The following is a 27,280-nucleotide window of genomic DNA, read 5'->3' as shown; positions in this document are numbered from 1 at the left end:
GAGCCGTCGCTCCTCATAGGTAGTCTGTGCCAAATTCCGCCAAAGCTGACGGATGACCTTCCTAGGGGCGGTAGTGGCGCCCGTAAAGGAAAGGCCAAGTCTAGTACCAAACTCCTCCAAAGTCAAACAAAAAGTCCGGTTGAACAACCGGAAAGACATAGAAGCACAAGTAGGGGCAGCATCGTGTCCCCCAGAGGAGAAGGTAAAGGAGCTGAAGAACTCAAGGGTCAGCTCCTTGAAGGTGTGGGCACTCATGGTCACAAGTCCAGCCATCCCCGTACCCCTCAAAATCTCACAAACCGGCTCGTAAATACCAAGCCTCTCAAGTGACGAACGACACAAAAAGCGAGTCGGGAGAAAGTCACAGTCTACTAAACGATAAAATTTAGTGCGATGAATACCGTTAACAAAAATTACCTGGAGGTAGTCGGGGTGCGAGTCGAGAGAGTCGTCCCCTCGGATGGTAACATGGCCAGCAGAACGGCCGGCAGAAGGTGTAGCTCGTGGATGACCCCGGCCTCCAGAACCTGAAGTAGAAGACCGTCCTCCGACAGGATGAGGTACTAGAGCCGCCTGGTAAGCAGCTGTGACTGCGGGTGACCACGCAGAAGGGGTGGTCACCGAACCTGAGGTACTAGCTGTAGCTGCTACAGAAGAAACAGCAGAGACCGACACAGAGGAAGAAAGGATAGCAGTAGTGCTAGCAAAGATAGAGGCTGAAACGGAAGTAGAAGTTGAGACGAAGCTAGTAGTAGTGCTAGCAGCAGTAACGATAGTACCAGCCAACGTAACAAGGAACACGGGAGCAGTGGCAGTGGTATTAACGGAAGTGGAGACGGTGGTGACAGCAGGGGCCACCTTCTCAGGCAAGGACGGAGTAGCAGTCGAACTGGAAGAGGGCATTGAGCTACTGTCCATCCTACTCAAGTAAGGAAAAGGAAATGATGATCAATTAATAATTAAACAGCAAAATTCCCCAAACCAGTCGAAATTTTCGGCTTCATAAACCCTAATTACATATTTTACCTCAAAAATTCGATACAGACAGATAATCAGCGAGGAGGTAAAGGGAAACAATCATTAATTGAAGCAATTGAAACAGAAAACCCCAATTTTAGTCGAGAATTTCGACTAGCATAAACCCTAATTCATAAATACTTCATAAATGGCAAAGTAAAAGAAGAAAACAACAATGAACCAAAGGGAATACTTACCAGATAAAAGAAACCTACAAAGAAGCAATTAATCGACAAAAAAAAAAGCAAGAATGGCGATTTTTGAACAAGAAACCGCAAAACCTAATACCTGAATTGACCGTGCAAACGAACAAGAATCAAAGGGGAAAGAAGGGGGAAATGACGATTAATTAGCAATGAAAATATTGTAGGTGATTGATTTGGTGATGGGCAATAAAAATGGAGGATTTGGAGGGTTTTTAATCATGCAAGATGATGAACAAATGAGAAATGAAAATAAAGAATGAAAATAGGAAGTTTAAGGGTTACTTCCTGTGCGGGATTTGCAAATCCACTCGATCGAGTGATTTTAAACCACTCGATCGAGAGATCCTGTCTTCAATTTACTCGATCGAGTAAAAAACTACTCGATCGAGAAGTTCTGCTTTTTGCTCTTTCGATCGAACACTTCCAAACCACTCGATCGAAGCTTTTCTGGCAAATTCCCCTCGATCGAGTACAAAAAGTACTCGATCGAGTGCTTTTCCTCTTATATCTCATCCAAATTGCGTAATATCTCCCCAAACCTACATAGAAACACTCACAATCATATCCCGATATACCAAATCACAAAAATAACAGTCTATAGTCTTTCTAACTATGCTAAATATGTCTAAATTCTAATTGTCCTAATAAATGCAATAAAGAAGTTCAACAGAAATTTAAAATTAGTTTTTACAAATTGTTACACGGGGCATTCCCCGCTCATTTCTCAAAATAATTCAGTAGCCCCATGGAGGGCTTCTGAGTGGAGGACATCCCTTCAGCATCATTGACCGTCCTCTTTATTCTCCAGGAGCTTTAATTTGAACCAATAGGAGGGGAATAGTTGACGTCCACGTATGCACGAACTTTTCTAGTCCCTTTTTCTTTCTCATTATCTTTGACGTTGTCGCCCCCAATTTGATTGATTTTAATGGCACAATGACCCTTGAAAACTCCTGCATCTTTTTCATCTGTACCTGCAGCAAGGAAAACAGACGAATTCTCCTCCTTTTTGCTCTCAATCTGAGGCGGAGGGGTCAAAATAGTAGCACAAAATCCCAAATTTTCATCTAGAGTGTCAATATGAGGGTCAGTAGAGGAAAGGGCATTGCAAGGTTGAGCTTGCATGGGAGCCCTTCGAGACTTAGACTGATGGAAAATTAATTCCTCATTATCTACCTGAAATGTTAGTGTCTTACCCCCGACATCTATCACTGCTCGATCAGTGAATAAAAATGGTCTCCCTAAAATAATAGAGGTGTGAGTGTCCTCGGGTATGTCATGTAGGAAATCTATATCTCATTACTTAACATATTCATATATGTGATGATTTAATTTAGTCATAAAATTAAACATTGATCTTATGCATGCAAACAATAATAAAAATAAGGAAGAAATCATCAACCCTTACATTGATATTTCGGATTTTAGGGCACAAGTGATTTCTCCTACTCACTTGTTCTTGAGCTCTCCAAATATTGGATGAACAAGGATTCAAGTGTAGAATCCCTCCCAATGATTAATATCCAAGGTAATCTCTTAATAAAATTAATATTATTATTACTAGAACAATATTGATTTAAATAAAATTGACCAAAATATTATTTTGTTCTCTTAATATTTCGGCTAAGAGAAGGGAGAAAGAGGAAGAATTATGAAAGAAAAACCCATGGTTTTTCCTTCACAAAACCGGGTAGAGGGAGGGTTAAAGAGAGCCAATGCATGAGCAAGGTGCTCTTCACAAGAGGCACTAGGTTTGCAAGGCTAGGTTTAGGCAAGAATGATTTTGTTTACCACTTAGTTAATCAACATAGTATTTTCCTAATACACCCCATTATTTCGGTCATATTAAGATAAAATGGATTCCATTTTATCTTTGTCAATTTGTCAATTTGTCACATGTCACATGTCATGTAAAATTGTTATGTATTTTTAACATATTAAAAATCACGCATTAATAAAAATATGTCATATACAAAATTGACTTAGTAATTCATAATTTCTTGTACCAAAATATTTTACCAATTAGAAATCACAACATCTTGTATTTTTAATAAATTATTCATTCAAATGCAATTGTTTCCTTAAACAATAATTTCATCTAAGTAATAAAACAATTCGATCACTTAGACTTTATCTTATTTAATCAAATTATAATGAGATACGCAAATATTACTTCCAAAATCGTCCGTCAATTTTAAGTAATTTAAATCACCCGTATAGTCATACGATCAATTAAATAATCAATTAAGAGTGTTACCCTTAGGTATGACTTAAGGGGATCAACTGATCACCACCGTCGCACGACAGTATTGTCAAACTCTAGTCAGCCAATCATTACCAATATGTGTGGACCAGTTGACAGTAAAATATTACTTCCCAATTGTATTCTTTAAAATGAGACTTAAACATGTGATCATCATGATCAACAGTTGTGATCGCATTATTGTCGCAGGACACATATTCCAACAATCTCCCACTTGTCCTCGACAAGTGTGTGTCACCAATTCTCTTGTCCTATTACTATCTCCCACTCAATGCATGGTGTCTTTCAGGTCGTACTTGCAAGTGATCATATCGAGAGTGGTTTCCTCGATCTGGAGAATAACTGATTGACCGGATTAATCTACCATAGATATCTTCCGAGCGTGGCCACGCATTTCCAGTTTATTACTCCTCGAGTGGCCCTGAGATATTGTTATAACCCTGACTAGGGGTGGACAATTCCTATCGCACTCATTCCCTTCGACTAGCCACAGCCATCATAACCCAAAATATGCCCATTTGACCCCATTTACGAAGGTCGTAGTAACACAAATCAAAGTTAATCTGAAACTGTGCCATTTTAGGCGAATAGTCTTTAGTCAAAAGAATCGACTTATTAGAATACTATATTAGCTCTCGCCACGACCAGGCTATATAAATTTGCCAGAACTCTATAAGCGGTCATAAGGCCCGACAAGTTGTTCCTAACAGTCTGCCAATGTGATCGACTAGTCATTCTCATATGACTCCATGGCACTTTAACTTGCCATCAATCGCATCACATTCTAGTCACTTCGAGACGTCACCTCATGTAAGTAACTATGGGCGAATACAATGTTAATCCGCGTTCACTTTAACGGGGTTCAATTGTCTCTACAACCCATTTGGATGTAACAAAGTATAAGGTGAGTTAATAATAACTCAAACAACAAATGTCGACATCACATTCAGGTAGTCAATACCATATTACAACCTTGTGATGCATATGATAAGTGTGTAAACACTAGTCGATTGCAATAGAAGTTTAATATACCATGTGCCCATGTGTTCAAACTTCTTATATTGCATTATCCTTTATATTTATGTTATCTCTCATAGCATGAACCTTACCAAGTACACATATAGGTTCCCAACCTCGGTTTGGGTTCTTTATCTTGGAAAAACTTTCTGGTTGTTTATCACACAACCAGCGAATTTGTGGTGGATGATATAACTTGCACTGGTCAAGTGTTCTACCAACTCACAATGCACTAGGTATATGTTTTGTAGAGTCTTGCAACAACTGTCAAGATGATTAGCCTAGCACTTCTCACAAGTCCTAGCTTATAAGAAAATATTAGTTTTGAGTAACTTCTTACTTCAACTAAGTATCTTTCCTAACTTCTTATTTCTCCTTTTAGCTTGAAAAGCTTAGGATTCTCATAAATCCTTACGCGTGTTCGAACTTTAATATGTGCAACCTCTTGACACATAACAGAGTGTTCTGCCCAACACTGAAATTGCTCATCGGATTCTCCTCGAGAATTCATGACGATTCTTCTATGGCTTGCCAATGATTCATCATGCTCTTATGCATATGATTCATTATTGGACATGTGCATGATTATTCTAATGGCGGAAACATTAGTAACTAATAATCATGTGATCAACCATTCTTAGGTTCAATGAACGACCATGACTGCTAATGGCAATTCCATTTTCATTGACATGAATAACCTATGTTTCTCGTTGATTCGATGTGTATATCTCAATTCCTATCCAACATCTCATGATGTGATTGTATTCATCATAGTCCATTTTCATCCAGAGTTGAAAACTCAAATACTTCTTTGTGAAAGAAAGTATTAGCTCGTCATTCTCAATGAGTAATGAGTTATAAACTTTTACAAGATGATTGCTCCCACTAAATTCCATGTCTTCACATAATAATTTCCAACTCCCACTTAATTCCACATGTTTCGCAATTGACTACTCAATCGAAACATTTCAAGAATTGAAATATATTTTGCTTTGCTAAGTTATTAAGATAAAACCATATATGTTCCCATCATATCCTTTCAAAATACCTATTTTGTAGAGGTTTCATCTTAACCTTATGGAAAGAGATTTTAATCTCTAACTCATTCATTTTATAATGATGCGTAGCAATGTCATTATTTAACTATGAATAATATCTAATATACGTCCTTCTCAAAATACCCTATTCGGAAGGAGGTTTAACCATTTCATTTTCATAATGAGGTTAAGTAATGACATTAGCGTGGTTAACAATTAATTTAGCTTTTGTAGATATCGGCATATCATTCTTTGCAACTTTTAGTAATAAATCTCATTTACTTCTGAGGATGCAGCTTTCATTCATTTAGGCTCTTAAGTAAATATCAATATTGAAACTATTGGTCAAATGTTGTTCATAAACTAGTCAAGACTCTTGTTATTTTTTTTTCGATAAAATGTAAGTATATTAAATAAAAATCATAACCATGTACAATGAGATGCCAATGGGCCCATCTCAACATACCAACTTATTCAGGCCACCCGAGCCCACTTCCATATTTAGACAACAAAAACAGAAAACAAAAATCAAGGATAAGATTAAAGACAACAAAACCCAGATCCCCTTTCCTCTTTCGATTGCATCACCAACCAATTCTTCATCATCTAAATCAATCAATCAAACACCCTCCATCATTCTCTGATAAATCTGCCGGTCTTTTGCTTCAATTGGGTGATTGATGTAATCCATGAGCCGAAGATTTAATTCCTTCACAATATTGTGAATCACTTTCTCCGGTCTTATCAAAATCGTCTCATGTTTGCTCAAGTTTCTTTGTCTCCAAATCCAATACAAGCAGGCATTATAGCTCGCATTGATGATTCCTTTTCGAAGTTTAGATCCTGTCATTTGTAATCTCTAACCAACTGAGTCTTGATGAGGCAGTGTGATACCCAATCTCTTCCCCATAAGATGAAGATTTTGCTTACTGTAGCAGCAGTTGAAGAACATATGGTCCAAGTCCTCCACCCCATTCCTACAAATGTAGCAGGTATCGTCTTCACTTAGTCCCAGTTTATGCAGTTTCTCATTGGTGTTCATATTTTTGTGATGAAACATTCAAGCTAGTATTCTGTGTTTAGGAATAGTTAATGGACCCCAAATAAGGGACGACAAGTCCTGCAATTCTCGTTTTTTTCTAATGAGCTCATATCCCTTTGCTATGGTGTACTCTTTCCCTTTTTCAGTTGACCACATATTCTGATGGTAGGCTTGATAGAAAATTGATTTTGTTTAACAAAACTCTTGTTAAGACGTTACTTTAATCATTCTTATTCCAAAACTTTCTTTTGGTCTCCTCGTGTAGTTATCTTGAGAACATATTCTTTTGATTACTTCACTTGGTCTCTTTTGTCATGTAGATCTATTCGAGACCATAGATCTCATCTATTCGTGTATACAATATAAATAGGTATACCTTTATTCAAATCATTCTCCCTTGCGTAGATCTCATTTACACAAGTACACAAATTTTGGTCTTGGTGTTCTTTGTGTCTTCATTTTTCTCCCACTCTATCTTTAGAATGAACACACTAGAGATTCAAAGATAGCTTATGAGACACAAATAATGATTTTGAAGTATAAGGAAGACTATCTCATAGGTTGACTAATTGTTTTAGATTTGATAAGTGTACTTGGTGATAGACATTCCTTTAAGAGAGTTCATCAACTCAATATCACTTTATAATTGATCACACACAAACCTTAAGCTTGTGGACATATAATGAATCCCGTCATTATAGTTGTCCATTAGACCACTTTAAGTGAATGATCATATGTTTCTATGAGCAAGCATATAAAGACGAATTTTAGAACAAGGATAAAATACGATAAAACGGGTGACTTGGGTTGCAAACCAAGCCACCATTATCCAAAATACAACCATTATCCAAAATACATTTCCATGTCGAACACGGAAATCAAAAGGTTCTAAAATTCAAAACATAATTAAAATAAGACAATAAAAAGCCAAGCTTCATGGAAGCTACTCCTAGCTTCTTGATGGTTTCTCAAGCTTGCTTTTCTTTTCCCTTGTCCTTGCTTGGTGGAGGCCCTATTTACAATAAAAAGGGGATACATGATCACAACTTTGTATCACAATACCATAGTTGAATTAGAAACATAAAAGAAAGGATAGTCATTTACCTACTGGAGTGATCTTTCCAGCTTTAATGTCACCAAGATATTTGGAACAATTTCTTTTCCAATGTCCAACACCATTAAAATAATGGCATTTATCAAGAGGACCCTTCTTGATCTTGGAAGTGCTAGCTTCATAAGTCTTAGCTTTGGTGAAATTGGGAGCTTGCTTCTTACCCTTCTTCCCATTCTTCTTGAACTTCCCCTTTCTTTTGGTGCTTATGTTAAGCACATCCTTAGGTGGGTTAACATTTAACCCCATGTCTTTTTGGGCTTGCACAAGTAACTTGTGCAACTCTTCAACAGACACGTCCTTGTCTTGCATGTTAAAATTCACCCGGAATTGAACATATGCCTTGACTTTAGATAAGGAGTGTAGAATCCTATCTACAATGAGTTCTATAGGGATTTCAACCTTTTGAATCTTCAAGGTCTCGACGAGCTCCATTAACTTGAGCACGTGAGGGCTAACCTTTTGGCCCTCTTTGTAGTCGAGATCAAAGAATGCCGCGGCCGCCTCATATTGGACGATCCGCGGAGTTTATGAAAACATTGTCACAAGCTTGGAATAGATTTCATTAGCGGTGCCCATCTTAATGGCTCTCCTTTGGAGATCCGCCTCCATCGCAAAGATCAACACATTTTTCATTGCGGCGGACTCCTTGTGGTAAGCCTCATATGCTTCCCTAGTAGCGGCATTCGACCTAGCATTAGGTTCGGGTGGAGAGGCCTCGGTGAGGTAACGAAGCTTGTCGTCACCTTGGGCGGCTAGTTTGAGTTGGGCATCCCAATCGGAGATATTTGACCCATTCTTTTCAAGTTTACATCGATCCATGAAGGATCGGAGCCATGAAGTATTAGTGAGAGGAGTGGCGTTGGTGTTTGGAGTGGCCATTTGTTATGAGAAATAGAAGCGGTCTACAAAACAAAATATAGAAGGAATAAAACATATGTCGTTTTTAAAATAATATTACTCTTAAAATTTTTAATTTAAACAAGTTTTATTGCATTTATCTAGTGACCTCTACCCAACTTAGATAAATGATTCCAAGACCCAAATTCATATTAACATGGGCACGATGTGGCCGATGAAACCCTTATCAATATAACTCGGTGGATTAACTCTTTAATCGATTCTACTTTTAGAACTCTTGGTCGATAAAATTACATTAATATTTATCTTTAGCCCAAAACACATCCGACAAGGGCACGGTGTGGCCGATAAAAACCTTATCAAAAACTTTTGTTGAGTTCAATCCAAATTTCGAATAAATGTGTCCATGATCGAAACCCACATTAACTTGGGCACGGTGTGGCCGATGAAACCCTCATCAACATGAATTCGGTGGATAGACATTTATCACCCACTTTCCCTACGTAACAAGGTTTGTACCCCGGTGTGGCCGAGTGCACTCCGTCACGAAATAGGTTTTCATGGTTTCTACTATTTGGAAAGGCTATGTCTCAATTGATTATTTTTAGCGAGAGGTCATGTCAATTTATTATCTATCACGTTTTAAGTGAACTAAAGTGGTGAACTACGATAATTCTAATTGACACGGTCGATAAACTCGATTAAAATGACAATGCATGTTTTAGTTATGGCGATTTAGCGATGCATGCAACATATAAATAAAATGCAAAGCATAAAATAAATCCTAGTATGGCCTTCCTAAAATAGAAAATCTAATTAACTATTACATATTCGGAAACCAACTCCATTGGTCCCTTGAACTTTGGTTTTGGCACGCATCTCAAGGTAACACCGTCTTTATGCATCGCCTTCTTGAGTGACACCGTCTTCAAGGAACTCCGGAATAAATAAATTACATCACAAATTACATAATTTCCTATTATACATTTGTAATTAAAATAAAATAAATCTATTAAATTACAAAACGGGGATACGAGATCACAATAAATTACAACCGAATCGATATTCCCATACATTTCGGGTAATAGCAATTAAAAACTAAGGCCATACTAAGTAAAATAACATAAAATAAAATTACATAAAATAAAATTATGACAATCATAAATAAAATGCAGCATTATAATATGTATAAACATGCCCAATTTTATGCTAAATCCCCTTTAAGGAGCCAATATCGTATATTAAACAGGTTTTACGGATTTGCGTGATTCAACCTTTTAAAATCAAAATAAATTACATAAAATCATATTTATGCACAAGTTAATTACCATAACCAACTTAGGGCTCAAAATTAGTCTCGACTAACATATTGACTATAATTAACTTATATTTCTTAAAATTGTTCATTAGCGGACTCAAAATTACAATAAAATGCTATAAACTTCAAATAAATCACAAAAATTTCAAATAAATTCAAAATTTGAAATTTAAACTCATGAAAATACAGGAAAAATACCATGAAACTCATAATGTTCAAAAACTTAGGTTAAAAATTTCGAAAATTTATCGGAAAAATAATGTTGCGGTTTATCGGATTTATCAATAATGCTCTTTCGATCGAACACTTCCAAACCACTCGATCGAAGCTTTTCTGGCAAATTCCCCTCGATCGAGTACAAAAAGTACTCGTTCGAGTGATTTTCCTCTTATATCTTATCCAAATTGCGTAATATCTCCCCAAACCTGCATAGAAACAATCACAAACATATCCCGATATACCAAATCACAAAAATAACAGTCTATAGTCTTTCTAACTATGCTAAAAATGTCTAAATTCTAATTGTCCTAATAAATGCAATAAAGAAGTTCAACAGAAATTTAAAATTAGTTTTTACAAATTGTTACACGGGGCATTCCCCGCTCATTTCTCAAAATAATTCAGTAGCCCCACGGAGGGCTTCTGACTGGAGGACGTCCCTTCAGCATCATTGACCGTCCTCTTCATTCTCCACGAGCTTGAATTTGAACCAGCAGGAAGGGAATAGTTGACGTCCACGTACGCACGAACTTTTCTCGTCCCTTTTTCTTTCTCACTAGCTTTGACGTTGTCACCCCCAATTTGATTGATTTTAATGGCACAATGACCCTTGACAACTCCTGCGTCTTTTTCATCTGTACCTGCAGCAAGGAAAACAGACGAATTCTCCTCCTTTTTGCTCTCAATCTGAGGCGGAGGGGTCACAATAGTTGCACAAAATCCCAAATTTTCATCTGGAGTGTCAGTATGAGGGTCAGTAGAGGAAAGGGCATTGCAAGGTTGAGCTTGCATGGGAGCCCTTCGAGACTTAGACTGATGGAAAATTAATTCCTCATTTCCTACCTGAAATGTTAGTGTCTTACCACCGACATCTATCACTGCTCGATCAGTGAATAAAAGTGGTCTCCCTAAAATAATAGGGGTGTGAGTGTCTTCGGGTATGTCATGTAGGAAATCTATATCTCATTACTTAAGATATTCATATATATGATGATTTAATTTAGTCATAAAATTAAACATTGATCTTATGCATGCAAACAATAATAAAAATAAGGAAGAAATCATCAACCCTTACATTGATATTTCGGATTTTTGCGCACAAGTGATTTCTCCTACTTACTTGTTCTTGAGCTCTCTAAATATTGGATGAACAAGGATTCAAGTCTAGAATCCCTCCCAAGTATTAATACCCAAGGTAATCTCTTAATAAAATTAATATTATTATTACTAGAACAATATTAATTTAAAAAAAAATGACCAAAATATTATTTTGTTCTCTTAATATTTCGGCTAAGAGAAGGGAGAAAGAGGAAGAATTTCATCTCTCTAAAACTCCTATTTTAGATGGATGGATAGAATAAATAATACACTAATCTTTTTAGTAATGTATATGGTAAAAATTATGAAAGAAAAACCCATGGTTTTTCCTTCACAAAACCTGGTAGAGGGAGGTTTAAAGAGGGCCAATGCATGAGCAAGGTGCCCTTCACAAGAGGCACTAGGTTTGCATGGCTAGGTTTAGGCAAGAATGATTATGTTTACCACTTAGTTAATCAACATAATATTTTCCTATTACACCCCATTATTTCGGTCATATTAAGATAAAATGGATTCCATTTTATCTTTGTCAATTTGTCACATGTCACATGTCATGTAAAATTGTTATGTATTTTTAACATATTAAAAATCAACGCATTAATAAAAATACGTCATATACAAAATTGACTTAGTAATTCATAATTACTTCTACCAAAATATTTTACCAATTATAAATCATAACATCTTGTATTTATAATAAATTATTCATTCAAATGCAATTTTTTCCTTAAACAATAATTTCATCTAAGTAATAAAACAATTCGATCACTTAGACCGTATCTTATTTAATCAAATTATAATGAGATACGCAAATATTACTTCCAAAATTGTCCGTCAATTTTAAGTAATTTAATTAACCCGTATAGTCATACGATCAATTAAATAATCAATTAAGTGTGTTACCCTTTAGGTATGACCTAAGGGGATCAACTGATCACCACCGTCGCACGACACTATTGTCAAACTCTAGTCAGCCAATCATTACCGACATGTGGGGACCAGTTGACAGTAAAATATTACTTCCCAATTGTATTCTTTAAAATGATACTTAAACATGTGATCATCATGATCAACAGTTGTGATCGCATTATTTTTGGAGGACACATATTCCAACATGTCAAGCACTACAAAGTCAACGGGAATAAAGAATCTCCAGATTTTAACAGGTATGTCCTCTATGACACCTAACGGCCATGATATACTACGGTCGGCCATCTGTACAGTCATGTTTGTGCAATTAAATTTAGTCAAACCAACTCTCTTAGCAAGAGACAAAGGCAAGACGTTTACGGTAGCACCAAGATCGCATAACACGTTATCAATCAAATGGGTACCTATATGACATGGAATCGAGAAACTGCCCGGGTCTGACTATTTAGGAGGTAACTTATTTTGAACTAGGGCAGTCCCTTCCTCGGTCAAAGCTACCGTCTCATGATTATTAATGTGCCTCTTACGTGATAAAATTTCTTTCATAAATTTTAAATAAGAGGGTACCTGTGTCAGCAATTCGGCAAATTTACCGAACTGTTGATTGGCCTTCGTGTTCTATAATCGCCTAGGAAAGGGCACCGTAATAGGTATCTCGAGCCATTTGTTTCTCTCTTGCAACGTATCAGCTGGATCAATCTCCTTATCGCTCGATCGAGACTTTTTGCCTTTCGATCGAGTCCTTCCAGGTGAAATATCACTCAATCGAGCACTAGCAGGCTCTCGATCGAGGTCTCCAATATTAGCAATGTTCGATCGAGAAAAAATACCACTCGATCGAACAGATTCCTTAACAATATCACTCGATCGATTGGTTTGCACTTCCCGATCGAGTTCTTCTTTATCCTGTTCACTGGATCAAGTAAGAATTCCACTCGATCGAGTCCTTTCTTCATCAGTTTTACTTGATCGACCCCCTGAAACTAGTCGATCGAGTAATTTCTTTGTGGTTAACTCTTTTTCAGCAACAAATGACTATTCATCGTCATTTACATCCTTCCTCGGGTCTGAAATACTCCAGTCAACAGTTAATTTTGGTCCTTCGTATGAATGACCACTTCTCAAGTTAATTAAATTCACCGTCTCATGTGGATTCTTATCAGCTTGAGATGGCAAATGACCATGTTTCCTCGTGGACTGGTTCGCGGCTAACTTAGCAACTTGAGTTTCAAGTGACTTGATGGTTGCTTCTTTCTGTTGGTCACTTAGTTGCCATTGCTTTGTCAACGACTGCAACATCGTCTTTAATTCAGCTAACTCACTTACCCCACCTGCAGATGATGCACCTTGATTGGGAGGATAAAAGGAAGGAGGCTTTTGAAAGCCTTGTTGAGCCTTATGAGGATGGACATCTTCTGCTGCTGCTGCTGCAGTGGAGGAGTGCGATTGAGCACATTTTGACTTGTCCATCTCAAATTGGGATGGATAGCCCCTTGGTTATTATAAGAAGAACCCCTTCCTTGCCCTTACTGTTTAAAAGCAAGACATGTTCTTTCTCCGTGAGACAGTCAATGGCAGTATGACCGTCATCTCCTCCACATCTCTCACAAATGACAGTTTCCTGTCTAGTCAGCAAATGAACCGTCTGTGGCTCCCCAGCAGATTGCAGCTCCAATCTATCAAAACGGGCATTCATGGCTTCCAGCTGAGCCACAACTGCCTTATCAACCAAATGAACTGTTCGAATACCATCCCTTGGGTTCCCATATTCAGCACAATGGGTCGCCATCTCCTTAATAATAACCCATCCCTTATCATCGTCAATATTTTTCTGAAATGTTCCATTGGATGAGGCGTCCAAAATAGCTCTATGGTCGTCATATAACCCATTATAAAATTGGTTACATAAAAACCATTGATCAAAACCGTGATGAGGAAGAGACCTCACCAATTTCTTGAACCGACACCAAGCTTCATAGAATGTCTCGTCAGGTGCCTACTTAAAACTGGTTATCTTTCCCCTTAGTTGATTAGTGCGCTGCAGAGGGAAATATCTTTTATAGAAGGCAAGCACGAGAGTCTCCCAGTTGGTGATCCCAGCAGCTATACGGTCAAGATCGGTCAACCACTCTCGGGTTGAGTCAGTCAGAGAAAAAGGAAAGAGCACCTCCGTAATCTTGTCTTGAGTTACTCCCTTTGTAGCGGGAATAGTAGAGCAGTAATCAGTAAAGACCTCCATATGCTTCCTTTGGTCTTCACCCGCCACACCCCTATACAGATTTCTCTTTACCAGATTTATGTAAGACCGTCTGATATCAAAGGTGTTTTCGTCCTCAGTCTGGAGGTTGAAACCCTTGGGAAAAGAAGATGCTTTAGGATCTGAGTGACTTGCAATATTCGGCATCTTTACTGGTTGGTTGGCAGAAATGAGATTATCTTCTTCTAAAGAATGATCTTATGCAAAAAGAAAATGTTGTATCTCGGGTTCGAAAGTACTCAAGTCTTCCTTTCGGAGTTCTCTTTGCAAACGGAGTCTATGCCTAAACAGTCTCTTCGGCTCAGAATCAGCTGAAACTACCTCCGACCTGTTTGACCTGGGCATACACAACACTGAAAAAGATAAATGAGAACTGTCTCAAGGAATAAAAATTCCCTGAGACGGATAAAAATTAACGAAAACAAAAACAGATAAGGCTGCCTCCTCGGCAACGGCGCCAAAATTTGACAGGCTAGTCGTATAGCTACCAAAAATAACCAACTGGAACTAACTAATATAGCTAGGGAAGTCGGGTCGATCTCCACAGGGAGGAAAGATATCTGTTTAAGGTCCGTCTATTTGGTCACAAATGGGGGGTTGAATTTGGTTCACTAAACTAATAAAGGTTAAGGGAAAGAGTAGTAAAGAAGAGCAATAAAAAGGCGGAAAATGTGAATAAGAGTGATCAATAAAGAGGGAAAATGTCGGGATTTTAGTTCACTATGGTAGTCTAATGACTCAACAGTAAATATTCTAGATAATTTATTAAGAGACGAATATTGAAAGGTCCTTCTGGTCCACTTTCTATCCTAGATTTCCACTAACATAACTTCCGTCCTCGTCAGGGTAGTCTACTGTTCATAGCAGGTCTATTTAGTCCAATCTTCCAATTCAGGAATAAATTTAACCACATTAAAGGGTAACTTAGAAGCGTGCACTCAACTAAGTCGGTATTATAATTAAATTGCCATGGGCACAAATTCTCACAAAAAAGTCATCTAGCCTATTCGCTACATCGTCACAATTCTACCATAGATCTCCTAATCCCAACATGAATGAATTTAGCTACTCATGCTATTAATGTTGTCAATATTAATATTGCTGAAATAACTAATAATAAACATAATGAAACAATAATAATAATGCATAAACAAATTAGGGCATAAATTAAGGAATAGAGAATCAGGAGATTAGCAACAAAGTACGAGATTAAGATTAAAAGGAGAGAAAGATTACAATCACGAGAATTCCGGCGTAAAGAACGCCAAGATCCAAGCAATATAATCCTATAGCAAAGTTTAAAGTAGAAAAGTTTAGGGAAAGAGAAAAGAGTAAAGTGGCGTTAAGAAGTGTGAAACGTAATTCAGAGGTGCCAATGACCTAATTATTCCACGCTTAAATAGAAAATAACAAAGTCCATAACTAAAATAAGCAACACGGGTTAATTAAGGCCCGTGAAACTTCCAATCCGCTCGATCAAGTAGTCTGAGACAACTCGATCGAGGAATTCAGCATAAGATCCTCTCGATCGAGAAGAAATCTTACTCGATCGAGGAAACCTGATATCCAGCATTTCGATCGAGTACAATAAAATACTCGATCGACCTCCTCAGTGTATAAAAGCACTCGATCGACAAAAATACTCCTCGATCGAGTGTTCTTCCTCCAAAATCAGCTTCAACTCGTTGCCAACGGCTTCGTTGACCATTCCTTCACGCATCCCAATGCAGTGCTCTCGCTCTAAAGTTCCCGTCTCCTCAAAATGCATTCAAAACAGGACGAAAATGGTACGGTTCCACTACTTTCAGGTTCATCCCTGCAAAACAGACAAAATGAACCAAAGTAGCCAATTCGGGGAATAATGCGATACAACACGGTACAGAAGTACATAGAAATACGTGCAAAAATAGGCTAAAAAGACTATATAAAATGCATGTATCAGTACCATAGATTACCTTTAAATACTCCCAAACTCTCTTATTTTCCACTGACGGATAATTTGAGCTTTTCTATTCCGCCCGTAGCTGGAGGGCAGGATTACTTTGTGGATAAATTTGGGAGCTGTCATAGGAAACTCGTTAGGCTCAAATGGTTGCATGTTTTACTTTCATATTTTATTTTTATATTATGGTGCTACTTACATTTTTGTGTAACACATGCGCAGTTATTTGATCGATTGCTGCGTGCCTTGAGCTGTTTTAACTGGGCTCAATTCGAATGGTTGTTGAAGAATGAAAAGGGTCAAGCTGGGACCTGTCAGAAACTAGCGCTGTCCGGGAGGCAACCCGGAATTTAAATTTTTAGTCGATTTAATTTTAAGTTTCTGTTGCATGTGTAATAAATGGTTTTTAAACCATCGACTGGGACACTTAACTTGTTTTGTTAGTTCCGCATGCCGTTTATTGCATCTTTGCATGGATCTATCATGGATGGCTCGATCGACTACCTTATATACTCGATCGAATCCTTGTGTTGCTCATTTCACTCGATCAAACATATCTTCTTCTTGATCGAGTGCCTGTAAAAGAGGTTCGTTGGATCGAGAGCCCTACTTCCTCGATCGAACAGCTTAGATGCCTAGTTCACTCGATCGATCATTGTGCCATTTTTATCGAGTACTTCCATTTTGATTCGCTTCCAGTGATATTGTTCCAGAGCTGTTTGCGACCTCCCATATTGCTGACTGGTTTGGGGAGGTCCCCACTTCGCGTATTTTTGTATGTTTTCCTGATCTCCACTCTCTTCTTTTCAGTTTGCATTTTCCTTTCCCTATTTTTGGGTACAATGAGGGCATTGTACGGTTTGGTTTGGGAAGGTTATGCATCCATATCTGTGTCTGCATTTATGTTTTTATTACATTTTTGTTATCACGTTTAATTTCTGTATGCATTGTTGTTTATTTTTATAAAAATTCAAAAATCCTATAAAAATAGAAATTTTTTAAAAAACTCAAAAAAAATCCACGTTTATTTTAGCATATAGGTTGAGTCGGAACAGTAGATTTCAATGATAAAATTGCACCGCAATTGTCTTTTTGCTTAAGCCTTGCATAAACTAATATCTTTTTAGAATTGTCCTTTTGCATAATCTACGAGTTAATGTTTAAATTTAGCTGAACGAATAGACTTGACCTGAAAATTTTGGCAAACTACTTATAAATTCTAAGGAACTAGAGCCTTATAAACTGGTGTCATTTGTGACAAGTTTGATGTAGAATTGTGAGTAGTTACTCCTTGCATAACATGTTCATTAATTTGCACGTATATGAAATTCAATTGCTTTTTGCCTACATACATTCGGGTTAGTGGTTGCTGTCACATGAAGGGAGGTGCTTACATTCCCTTTTCTTTTCTTTTTTACCCATAAACTCCACTATTAGCCAAAGTTGCCTTTAGACCCTTAACTACATCCAAATTTAGCCTGCCTTGTCAAGCTAGTTTAGTGTATGTTTTTGCGGTATATATTTTATCGGTCCGAATTTGGTTTGTATTATATTGATTTTGACCCTTAACTACATCCAAAAACGAATTAAAAAATGAAAAAAAAAAAAGAAAAAAAAACCAAAAAAAGAAAAAGAAACCAAAAAAAAAGAATGAAAAAAAAGATGTTTGATTGTTGTTGATTTCACTCCTATGCTTTATCATTATCTATCGAGGAGTATGTTCGGTTCGGTTTGGGGAGTTTGAATGCCAAATAAGGGCATTGTGCTTCATTTTGATGGATTAGAAATGGATATGTTCCATTTGGTTCTGTTCAGGTACTAGCTTGGCCGCCTATACCTCCACATTCCCATAAATGTTTTCCCTTTTCTTACCCATTGCCTCACTTTACCATACTTTTGTAAGCCCTCGGCTCTGGCAGACCTTGTTTGGTTGGAATGTATGTACGGTAGTTAGAATTGTCTATCATATTAGTTGCATGCATGTTTATGTCGGTCGTAGTTTAGGTGAACGACTATATTTCTTTCTCTCTTACATTCATATGCTTACCCTTTGCTTCATGAGAGAAGAGTGACCCGTGAGAGTCCAATTTTAAAGGTCTTGCAAGATCGAAGGTTCAGCTTTATTATAAACATCCTACAACTCGTTTGCATTTGACAGTTTTTGCTATAAGTATTAGTTTGCTTGCATTTAGTTTGCATTTAGTTTACTCGAGGATGAGTAAAGGTTCGGTTTTGGGAGATTTGATACGTGCATTTTATATAGTCTTTTTAAGTCTCTTATGCACGTATTTCTATGCTGTTCTCGTAGTTTTATGCTACTATATGTCCCGAATATTCTACTTTGGTTATTTTTTCTTTATTTGCAGGAATGGACCTGAAAGTAGCGGAATCAAGCCTTTTATCGTCCGTTTTGCATGTATTTGGAGGATGAGTGGATTTTTAGCGAGAATACTGCTGCTATGGGATACGTGAAGTCATTTCGGAAGCTAAATAAATAAGTCAATGCTAAAATCAACGAAACAAGTAGTTGGCTGAGTCAAAGTCACTCAATCGAAGGGTTTTATGATCGATCGAGTAGTTTTGGATAGCAGAAGACTTCAATCAAGTGAAACCTATGTTCGATCGAATTGCGCATAATTGGAGTTCCTCGATCGAGTAGGTTTTCTACTCGATCGAGAGGTTTTGCTATGAATGTGTTTGATCGAGTAGTTCTAAATTGCTCGATCGAGTGATTCGCTAATGGGCTCGGGCTGTTTTAGTTTTATTTCGTTTTCTAGGTTTTAAAATTTCCTATAATTAGAAAAGACGACATTAGGTTTGGCACCACTAGATACATCACAATATACGTTACTTTTCTCCCTTTCTGAATGGAACATTGTTTTTCTCTCTTTTTTCCGAATCTTATTATGTAACTTTCTCTTTCCCTTACTCTCTTTATTTAATGCTTAATATTCTTCTATCCCTTGTTCTTGCCCTTTTCTTATTTATGTCTAGCTAAATATCCTGCTAGGGTTTAGGGGAGTCAATGGATTGTTGTTAATTGCTAATTAGGTTATGGATCTTTCACTGTCGTTATGTCTGTGTTGTTAATCACTGCTATTAACTATAACTAGCTACTTGAATCGATGCATTTAGCTTAATTAATCTTGGTAAGCCTTGACCTAGACCGGAAGGTTGGAAGGGGTGAGACCCGCAGTGAAAAATAGGATGCTTTAGTGAGGGCGGAAGCTAAGCTAATAGTATTTTAGAGCGAATTGTGACCGGAAGGAGATATTCGTTACCCCTTAGACTGACACATGCGACCGATCTGCGACCTTAGCAGCAATTAACTGACATTCATTGATGACCCAATAATCCAAGTTTTCTTTCTCTCTTGCTAAGTCCTCTTATCCTTAGTTCAAAGAATTAAAACCCCCATCCTGTGACCTCAGACAGACTAGAGTTGACAAGTAGATAGTGACCGCCTCCCTGTGGAGATCGACCCTACTTACCGCTAGCTTCTAATAGTTGTACTTAGGTATTTATTTTTGGTACTGTAACGACGGTATCACCTCGATAGCGGCCTCTACTAATGGTTAGGGAAATCGTTCATAGTTGATATGTTGTTGATTATATGCATGCAATGCAACACCCAACATTTTAGTTCTAGCATGCGAATTAGACTATGTCGGTTAACAAAGAATTTAGTAATTAATTATGTCGAAGTTGGAATATATATTAATTACATGTGAAAAAGCTAGATAAAAGAAAAAAATATAATTTACAACTGAATGTACATCATATAAATGCCAAAGACGGGATTTAAGAAAGAATTTAAAGAAAAGAAAATTTAAAAGAAAACGAAATAAATAGAAAAAGGAAATAAATAAGAAAAGGAAGTTTGAAGAAATAAGAAAATAAAAGAAAAGGAAAATTGAAAAATAAGGAAAATTCGGAAAATAAGGAAAATTGGAAAATAAGGAAAATTTGGAAAATAAGAAAAATGAATTAAAACTGAAAAAAATAAATTAAAAGATTTAAAATATAGCTAAATAGGTGATAATACAAATAATAGTCGATTAATATATACACTATGTCAAAACGGGAATGAGTTCAGGAGCAGAAGCTAGCCTAGAACAGGCGCATCAATGGGTGCGTCCTCTGAAAGAGGCGCATCACCCACTACGTTAGTTTCAGGATGGGTTCCGACTGTGAAAGTCAGACTCGGTTGGTTGTACAAAACGAGTTAAATAGTCGATTAATATTATGGATGAATTTTATGTACAAAAACCGTCTCAAACCAATTAATATTGATTACTAATGATTATAAGACGAATTAAACGGATTTGAAAGCTTAAAGGTTGAGTTTATTAATTACCGAGTCACTAAAACCCAGATTCGAGTATGAGACGGAATAAACCCACCAATATGAAGAATTAGCGATTTAAACCGACTAAAGAAGAAAAGGTTTAAGGAAATAAATTGATGAGTAAAATAATTTGATGAAAGCTAATTAAAGGATGTAGGTTGGAAGAAAAGAAAAGAATTGAAAAAGAAAGAAGGAGAAAAGATCGAATCCGAGGGGGGAAGAAACAGAGCAGCTGAAAGCAGCCTCTGGAAGAGGCGCATCAGAAGTTGCGATCCTTCCAGAAGGCACAGCAGACACTGCGTTTCTTCTACTCATCAGATCTGAACAGTTTTGATGAAATAAGGTTTGAAATGTGTGTTTTAACAAATTATCGTCTTAGCATTAATATGATGTAAACTCGTAAAATAAAATACAACAATAATATAAACAAAATTAAAAGATGGGATTTTACACCCTCAGACTTACATGTTAGCGTCGCGAGATTTAACTAAAATCGGATTCTAGTTGTAACTCGACTCGATCTATGCAAATAGGAAACTGCCCTTGAAAAAAGAATTAAAAAGATTGATTAATTGATTGTGTAGTGGTCAAATGGGTCGGTCATGCAAACGTGATTGATACTCAGAATGATCTGAGCTTACGTGGTCGATTGATCAAGCAGGCAGGCATCGAAAGCGAAGAACGAGGTCTAGAATGCAAAGAGAGAAGAGAAGGGCGGACACTCGCGTGAAAAATATGCGAGGCAAAGGCCTCTATTTATATTAAACACACGGAGGAACTATGGTAAGAGTAGGATACGGAAAGAAAGATTTGGATACAACCGACTTAGGTTGAAACCAGAAACTTCGACAAAAAGAAAGCCATGAGAAAAGGCGCAGCAGGTGATGCGCTCCTTAGAAGAGGCACAGTACTTACTGCGTCCTTTCTCGGGTAGGGTTCTTCGGCGCGAGAAAACGCGTTTGACAGCCTGTCTCATTTTAGGCATTTTTTTCACTACAAGACTCGGACTAAGGTGATTTCGGTGGCGTTGGAAAGATAAGAGAAAGATCTAGAACTTTATGTCAAAACAGGCCAGACCCAAAAAGTCGTTATCATCTCGTTAAACGGGCCTAAATGTGGGGTTGTCATTTTAACTAAATGAAATGCACATTTTGTAACGTAAACTTTAAGTTTAGCCCAAAGAAGTGACATGGGACTCAAAATGTGATATACCCATATTATTTTATGACATCCTAACCTTAGGTATACATGTACATTGCTTTTTTGACTCGGGTTTTGACAGTTTTAGGAAATGAACACGGTTTTTGACCCGGACTCCAAATGTACTCTAATTACTTCCAAAACGACCGTAAAGACACCTTGATGACAACCATGGGGTAGACACAAGTGTACGAGTTACCCTTTATTAACCGGTTTACAAAACATCATAAAATCGCGACATATGCTAAACATACGGCCCAATCATCACTGCGTATCTACACTTCTCCAGTTGTGATCTTGAGAATGCGGCCTCAGCGATCAGTCCACTTGATAGTTTTACTCCAGCCTTGTGTAGCTTTCTCTAGATCAGTATTAGAGATTAAGGCTGTAAGATCGAACTGGTTATCCTTTAGAGCGATGTTGATGATGTCCTCATAGCCGAGGTGCTCGATATTGTCTTCTCTGAAGAGGAGAGTGACGGCTTGTCCGTCGAGACATGGGGTCAACTCAGATTTGGTCGACGCAGCTTTGGTGTTGTCGGGGATGAAGCAGCAGTCTTGGAAGACTTCTACGCCCGAGTGCTTGACATTAGCTACGGAATCATATATGGGCTCAGGAAAGTGGTTGTAGAGCTCAGATTCACCTTCAGGGACAAAGTATCCAGTGAGAGTCAAATGGTAGGGACGGAAGATGACTCCTTGCTTTTTGCGTTTATGTATTAGGAGGATATCTCTTGGATGTCTTCATCGATTGGCTCATAGCCTAGTCCGAAGGGGATGTTAAGGACCTTGGCCTGTTTCATAGGAGGCAAGGTGCTCTTCAGTGGATTGAGAGGTAGGCCAAGGAAATAACCCTGGCGCCTCAAAATACGGTTCACTGTGAGGTTCGAGAACGGGTCACAATCAAAGGATGATGATTCGTCGGTTAGGGCATTGACAGCTTGGAATCCCCTCATTTCGTTGTCGTCCTCTTCAATGACCTGAGAGCCTATTCCCTTCTTTATGATAGCCTTGATCGGGGATGCGAGAATGGTGATTGTTTTCCCGTTGTAAGGGACCCTGATTTTCTGATGAAGGGTTGAGGTGACGGCGTGAATCCAGGGGCGTCCTAGAAGCATGTTGAAAGAGGCGTCGACGTCAACCACCTGAAAACTGGCTTGTCTTTCCAAGGGTCCAGTTGCAATGTTCAAGGTCATAAGCCTCGAAACCTTACGACGAGTGCCGTCATATGCGCGTACTCATTGGTTAGTTGGCACCAAATCAGCTTCTTTGATACCCAATTTGTGAGCCGTCTTGAGAGGAATGACATTGACCGCGGATCCGTTATCCACTAGAACCATAGGCACATTCTTCTTGAGGCATTCTACCGTTATTTACAAGGCCAGGTTATGGTTGGCTCCGAATGGAGGGATATCTTCGTCGGAGAAGATGACCGGGTTGCTTAGGTCGGGGACATCCATTGTCATATGTGCTACCACTTCTTCTGGAGAGGAGCTATAGGGAACTGTTAACTTTCCCAAGGCCTGTAGCAAAGCTTGCTGATGTTCGAATGATGTACCAATCAGTTGCCAAATTGAAATTTTGGCCTTCACCTTTTACAGTTGTTTAAGGATCAATTTTTCGGGAACCTTGGGTTGAGTGTCCACGTTCGGGACAATTTGGTCATTCGTTGTTGGAACGATTGTTGTATTGTTCGGGTTTTGGTAGGGGCGTCCGGACCCGGTGAGGTGACCGATCTCTTTTTCTTGTTTGCCCTTTCCCGGAACCATGTAGACATCCTCCGTGTCGTCTCTCCTGATACCGTTGATTTCGGGGTAGCGAGGGTACCTTGGAGGGGTATTCCTCAGCGGATAGTTTTTGTAGGGGAAGTTTATGTGGGGGTAGTTTTTGGGGGTTGATTACTGTGGGGTTGATTATTGTGAGGTTTATTATTGTAGGGTGCATGCCAGAATGGTCGCGTGAGCAATCCTCTATGGTGAAAGTGGATTTGGGTGCTTGGAGGACCCTCCCTCGGGCGTGGTGTTGGTGTTGGTGGGTTGAAAATCAACCGGTGGTAAGCGTCCTCAAGTCGGGTAATCTTTTCTGAGAGACTAGCTATAGCTTCTTCAACTTGTTGGAACATGATGAAAATAGTTTCAGCGCTGAATACGGATATCACGTCTGGGGTATCCTTATCCAAGGCATTCACTTCATCATCAACAGATAGGATGAGGTGTGAGCAATCCAAGGTTGGCTCGTCGTTAGAGATGGCATGGATTCCCAAGGGGTTGGCTTTGTTGTTTGGTTTGGTGGGTGGAAGTAAAGGTAGTTTCCCTTTCTCGATCATATCTTGATTTGCGTACTTCAGTTTAAAGCAGGCCTCTGTGTTATGACCTTTACCCTGGTGGTATTGGTAATAGGCATTGGGATTCAAGAAACGAGTTTTCTTGTCCTCGGACGAGTCACGGGTGGGCCCAATCGGCTGTAGTTTCCCCTGGTCCATGAGTCTTTTTAGGGACTGGCATAGGTTGTTCCCAATTTTGTGAATAACCTTTGAGGATGTTCAGTTTTCTTTGTGGTTAGTTCGAGGAGGTTGAGCTCATCGATCTTGTTTGTCTGACCATAGGGGCGAGATCCAGTTGATGTAGATCATTGATAGCCTCTACCAGTGGTTTTGGCCCGGACACCCTTGCGGAGCTCGTCTTCAATGCGGGTTCCGAGGATTTGTAGGTCCTGGAACGTTTTGATGTTTTGATATCTAAGTAGGTTCACTACTACAGATACAGCCTATAACAACGGGTAAAAACCGTTGTAAAATCAAAAAGCGGACGTTGTTAAAGCGGCCGTTGTAGAAGGTATTTATAACGGTTTGTTTATTTAGTGAAACCGTTGCCTAAAGTATTCACCACGGTTAAAAGTCGTTGTTGTTGGGTGTTCTCCGTTGTGGAAAGTGTTTCAAAATTTTGGAGGGAATAATATAACAACGGTTGTCGTATGTATAACCGTTGTTGTAACTTTCCCTCCAAAATTGTGAAGTCTTTTGACAACGGGTTTATGGTACATACCCGTTGTTGAAATTTTTAGTAACAACGGTTCTTTGTTTAATACCCGTTGTTGTAAATTTACCTCCAAAATTGTGAAGACTTTTAACAACGGTTCTTCGATTAAAACCTGTTGTTGAATATTATGCGCGGGTATTTGTGAATGTCATTCACAACGGTTTTATTTTTATTAACCGTTGTGAAAGGTATTCACAACGGTTTTTTTTTAGTAACCGTTTTTATTACAAACTCCTAATGTTTTGAAAAAATAAATTTGTTTCATGCCATTCAAAAACCTACATATGTCAGCATTACCATATACCAAGACCAAAGATAAATCACACCGGGTTCATCGAACTCAATAGATTCAATTCAACCACAACAAAGAAATTTGCATCGTATATATATATACTTACAAGGAGTTGAATTTACATGAACTAATCATTCCCTAACTTCAACAAAAAATTTACTAATAAGTTGATCTAAACTCGATCAGATCATGCATTTGTAATATATTCTAAGACGTAGTTGCCCCACATGTCTCTTACCTCGTCTATATCTACACTTGAGTACTTTGCTCAATCTGTTGGATTTGATTGCATACTGTGGAAAAAACAAAGAGAAGACATTATGGTATATATAGCAGCAAGCAAGACAACATTAGCAACATCATGGTATATATAGCAACAAGCAAGACAACATTAGCTCTAATTTAAAAAAAGTAATAAACACATGTTTAAATTATTACTAACCTTTTCTGGAATAACGAGATATCTTCGCCTAATAATCTCCAACATGAACCGACAAGCGTAGTATCCACATTGTATGCTATCCGGTGAGGGGGCCTATTATTACATAAAAAAAACAGACGAGAGAAGGCTCACATCAAAATCTTGAACTTTAGGTATTGTATTAGTATTAAACACAGATTTTGCACTTAATGTTATTGTATTTGATCACGTACCCCGTTATCGTAATAAAATCGGGGCCAACATCGAATCTTCCGTGGGTTGATCCTGCTCGTTTGCTCTTTTCTTCTTAAAGGCCCTTTTTTTAAAAAATAAAAAAGGAGGCAGAAACTAATTTTTTTAGGGGCAAAAATATGAAAGAGCTTTTTTCTATAAATAAAAAATGAAAATGTTATTATAAATAAATCAGTATTATAAACTTACATATTAATCAAGTGCTTAAAAGTCTCGCTTGGTTGATGATGTAAAGAGTCCAACCGTAAAAACTTTATTCCTTGTCGGCATGATGGTTGCTAGCACCCAATGAGTCCTACATCAAGAGACATCATCATTATTAACAAGTACATATATTAGTTATGAAAATGCAATTGTAGGGGGAAACGTAATATTAATTTATTTATTACCCTTTTTCATTATAAGCGCCAAAAATCAGCTTCTTGGTTGTCGCCAATTGCTGAGCAATATAATCTACCCGTTGTTCGAACGAGAAATCCGGAATAAATAAAGATAAAACATAGGGGCACAGGAATCCGTATAGATCAGATGGAATATTCTTCTCGGGGATCACTCTCAATTTCAATATCCTACATTATTACGGTATTAATTCCGGTATTTAAAACACTATCTAGTAGTCAGAATATTAGACTATGAAATTATTTATTAAGAAACTTACTTCATCCAAACAAATATGTGTGATATCTCAATCTGGTCTAGGCCAGCCCATACGGCTAGCAGATCCCATGATATAAGCGCTTGGCGCTCAGCCCTAGAATATCCTCCTCGAGCGGAATAACTATCACTTGCTCGGTGGCTATGCGATGGCCGACCTCCTCATGCGGTCTCATCATCGTCACCGTTCTTAATTTTTGCATGTAATCCTTCCCTTTATATTGTGTGGAGTTTAAACTCCTAACTTTCAGGTCCAGGAAAGAATGAGTCTTTGATTTTGTGCTACTACCACCAGCCTACACATGTAGTAGATAATTAAAATAATAAAAAATCCAAAGGTAACATATCCTAGTTGGAGTAATAAAAATAAAAGCGTACTTAATTAAATACCTCGTCAACCTGCTCTTTCAATGATGAGGTAGTAGTAGCAGGTAAGACTGGGGACTTAGGCTTATCAGTCTTTTTTGTCCCCTACACAAAATTACCATGCTTTTTATAAATACAGACAAAATATAAATAAAGGGAGCGAGGTTAATTTTTAAAAAATGGAGAAGTTAATTAAATACCTCATCAAGTTGTTGTGAAGTCGAGGTCGTTGGCATGTCTGTGGACTTAGGCTTATCCGCCAAAGCCGTCTTTTTTGTTCCCTACAAAAAACAAATAACATATAAATTTAACATATAAAAACATTCAACAATTAAAAATGTAACATATATATAAAGGTATTTCTTCTAACCCCAAATCGCTTTCATTTCTTT

The 27,280-nt window shown here is 37.9% G+C and overlaps 1 non-coding gene across 1 annotated transcript; it reads left to right on the top strand.

Annotated features, from left to right (window-relative positions):
- Window positions 1-14,041: 14,041 nt before the first annotated feature.
- Window positions 14,042-14,148, top strand: LOC141636565 (small nucleolar RNA R71). Its single transcript, XR_012541171.1, has one exon. It is a non-coding gene; the product is annotated as a small nucleolar RNA R71 (small nucleolar RNA).
- Window positions 14,149-27,280: the final 13,132 nt, after the last annotated feature.

The sequence above is a fragment of the Silene latifolia genome, chromosome Y (assembly GCF_048544455.1).
Source record: "Silene latifolia isolate original U9 population chromosome Y, ASM4854445v1, whole genome shotgun sequence".
In the NCBI taxonomy this organism is placed as follows: Eukaryota; Viridiplantae; Streptophyta; class Magnoliopsida; order Caryophyllales; family Caryophyllaceae; genus Silene; species Silene latifolia.
Note: the sequence above shows the minus strand (reverse complement) of the source record. Positions and strands in the feature narration are given on the sequence as shown.